This window comes from Lathyrus oleraceus, chromosome 7 (assembly GCF_024323335.1).
Source record: "Lathyrus oleraceus cultivar Zhongwan6 chromosome 7, CAAS_Psat_ZW6_1.0, whole genome shotgun sequence".
Taxonomy (NCBI): domain Eukaryota; kingdom Viridiplantae; phylum Streptophyta; class Magnoliopsida; order Fabales; family Fabaceae; genus Lathyrus; species Lathyrus oleraceus.
Window position 1 is genome coordinate 44,378,337 of NC_066585.1, and position 3,229 is coordinate 44,381,565.

A 3,229-nucleotide genomic window follows, 5' to 3' on the forward strand; every position below is an offset into this window, starting at 1 on the left:
ACCTTAGAGGGCGCTTTCTAAAAAGCGCCATGTATTGTTGTCCCTCTATCTCCTCCTTATTTTTTCGCTTCACCTTAGAGGGCGCTTTATTACAAAAGCGCCCTCTAAAGTGCGCTGTCTATTGCTCCTTATTTTTCGCTTCACTTTAGAGGGCGCTTTTGTAATAAAGCGCCCTCTAAGGTGCGCTGTCTATTCCAGTTTTTGGCGTAGTGAGAAGAATGAGCAAGGTACTTGGAAAAATGAGGCTTCTAAATTTGGGAGTTTCAAACTCAAATGGACATAAACTTTTTCTTCATAGAAACACGGTGTCATTTTTTCACCTTGGCCAAAAGGACCAAAGGGAAAAACAATGCACTTTCCATTACACTCTACATTACTCGCCCGCTCGACTGAGGTAAAATCCCAATTTCATCAGAGATAAAAGTCTATTTCGGTAGTAGTGTTTGCGTAAAGTTACCATGAGTATGAGAATCTAATTTTCTTTGTGTTGGAGTTAGGTGTAAAGTTATGATAAGTATGAGTTTGAATATGAAGATAGTTTTGTTGTAGAAGTTGGTGAGAAGATTGAATAGATTTTTGTACAAACTGGACATTCTAAGTTAAATGAAGGCATGATAAGAGAAGAAATAAGGAAATAGAATGAAAAAGGGGTACGGGGAAAGCGAAAGACAATCGGAGAGAAAGTAAAATGGAAAGATGGTGAAAATAATGTTACAAAGCCTACAAAAAGCGAGGAAAGACATCTAAAAAGTATAAATCTAGTGAGTATGGCCTCCTCATTTTTCATTGTGTGAAGTTGATGATGATAACGAAGGTGGTGAGTCAAATCTATATTATATAAGTTTGAGTGATAGTGAGACCATGTGTCCACATTTTATGGGAGTTTACATATCAAAAGATGCTAAATAAATTTTTTTCAAGTGAATGTCGATAATAAAATTGGATGATTGTTTCCTAAAAAGGTATTGTGGTTGTTAAATCTCGGTTGCTATTAGAAGAATCTCGATGATCATATGTTTCCAATTGTATTTTATTTTGTCTAAAGTGAAACAAATAATTGTTGGAGTTTGTTTTTGGATCTTTTTAATTGAATGGGTTTAAAAAAATCTTAGCCTTTTCTATTTTTAAAAGTATAATCTGATATTGGTCTAAAGTCAGTTGGGTTGTAAGGACCCGTATCATCAATTATGCGTCACATTATAAAATTTAATATTTACATAACAATAGTTAAAGAAAAAACAGTGAGAAAGGTATTGGTACAAGATGTACTAAGCCAACCCACATGAAATATGCAAAAGTCAAACAAGAACAATAAACAAAAGAAAACACCAGATCAATAAAAGGGCATCCACACCACACAACCACCACATGAAGACCAATTCCAAGAATAAAAAAAGTTCAAGAACGAAGAGCATTCCAACAAACATTAAGCTAGGGGAAGGATGAAGTAGACCACTAAGGAATAGAGGGAGACCATTGAGAAACCCATAACACCTATATTTTTCTAAGAAGAAGAACGAATCATGCTCCAAATCCATGAAAGTGAAAGCGAGATCCAAGATGTGTGGTTGTACTCATTTTCAAAAAGAGCAATAATCGTGCTCACACCATGATCAAAAATCAAGTTTTTCAAAAATAACAATTGTTAGGAGTTTTTCAGATAGTCCACATTAGCACATGCCAAATCAAAATAATACTCGACGAGACTCTCATGCCCCCCTCCAAACCAGTCAAGCCCCTCAAACAACCTCACAACCTACCAAGATAAAACACTAACATTGGAAACTCAACTAAAGACTATAGACCAAATGCCAATGACCAACCTACTACAAGAAAATAAATGACCCATCGTCTCTATTAGGTCATAGCATAATTGACAAACTTCCTCTATTGAGATCATCAATCACCTTATACTTCAGAAAATTTATTATGGACAGAATCCTATTTCCTTAAGCATTTTTAAAGGTTTATTTGGGAGTTAGTTTTTGGAGGGTTGCGTCTATATCTTGAAATGTGTTTGATATTTTTTTTAAAATTAAAAACAATACGATTTTATATGTTAATGTAGTATATCTTTTTTTAAACTTTTTAAAAATATCACACACATTTTAAAATATAGATGCAATCCTATAAAATCTTCTCCTTTAAAAACCAATTTTCAAATAGACCCTAAAAGAAGATCAACACTTTAAAGGAAGCGAACTCTTCTAATTTGACACTAACACCCGAACCACTCTCACCAACTTAGACTTTAATTTTTTATCAACTTTTTTAATTATATCTTTATTGTTAATGTGATTGTGAAATAATTGAGAATGTGATATGAAGCTAGTTGAGTTGTTTATTTTTATTAACACATAAAATAAATTGTAATCAATTGATCATTGTACAACCTAACAACTATATATACAAGAATAAGTTAGAAATCAAGTGTTTGTAGAAATGGTGACTCGATTTCCTGGAATAGAAAGTAACTCACGAGCAACATCCTTCAATTCAAGAACACTTTCATTGCATTTTAATAACAACTCAGTTGCTTGTTGCTTTGTTAATCTAATAGTGACTCTAATTCCCTCTTTTTCTACTAATTCATCATTACTAATACATCTTCTTTTCTCATATTCTTCATTGTTTTCTTCTCCCAAAATAGTTGGTTCTGAATCCACAAAACGAACCCTTTTCTTCTTTGTCATCGATGTAGGTTTCTTTTTGGTTAACTCATATTTGTATACAACTTTTGTTGCTTTGCGTGGCTCTACTAATTTTACCTTTTTAAATGATGATGTTTTTTTAAGGCAAGCAAACATGGTTTGAATCTTCTTTTTATGTAACTATATAGAACTTTGAGTTTTTTAATAAAAGGAAGGATGAAAAAGTTGTATGACAATTGGAAACTGATGAGGAGAGTTTGTTGAAGCATAATGGAGTTATGATTTATATACTGATTTCTATGAAGACAAGGGTACATGAAGTATCAATTGGTGGACACTAAAATAATACAATAATGAATTAGTCAAGTCAATAATTTATAATTTGTCAAGCTTAACTGCTCAGGTGATTGACTGTAGCTTCTCTCATGTGTGCTCAATTTAGTTAAATAAAAATTTAAAACTTAAATACCAAATATAATTTAATAGTAGTATTTAGTAGTACTATTTTATGTAAATAAAATTATTAAAAAGCATATTTTGATTTTTTTTTCCTTTTAACAGCATGACATATTTTATAG